The following is a 514-nucleotide window of genomic DNA, read 5'->3' on the forward strand; positions in this document are numbered from 1 at the left end:
GATGCGGAAGGTTGCTTCCTGGGGTGAGATATACCATCTTTGTTTTGCGAGATTCCAGTTTTGGCGAATGTGCTGCATGCATATACGCATGTTCTGCAATTAGGCTTTCTTTGTGAACCCGAGGGGTCGTGGCCAGCATGCACAGCTTTATCACCATGGACCTGCCGGTGTTTTAAGCCCTTTTCTTCTGATTCTGTGTCCATATTTGATTCTTAGAGGATGCCTCGAGACACTGGCGTAGAGTTGTGAGGTGTGGCAGTCCCTGGAGGAAGGGTCCATATTGTGGGAGTACAATATGTTAAGATGTTTCCTCGTTTGCGAGGAGCATGCTTCCAGGAGATGCAGATAATTTTGTGTTACTGTTTTTATATCGTTTGGGTGTTTTCTATGGCTTCTGCGGATGCTAAAGTTGTCGCAGCGCAGCCGAAGCCTGTCCATTTCTTGCTTCGAATGTGCTCTCTGCAGATCCCTGCCCGTCGCCCACCCCAGTTCAGACTCCTGAAGAAGCGTGAAA

This window comes from Eimeria mitis, genomic scaffold (genome assembly GCF_000499745.2).
Source record: "Eimeria mitis Houghton genomic scaffold, Emh_scaff3896, whole genome shotgun sequence".
Taxonomy (NCBI): Eukaryota; Apicomplexa; class Conoidasida; order Eucoccidiorida; family Eimeriidae; genus Eimeria; species Eimeria mitis.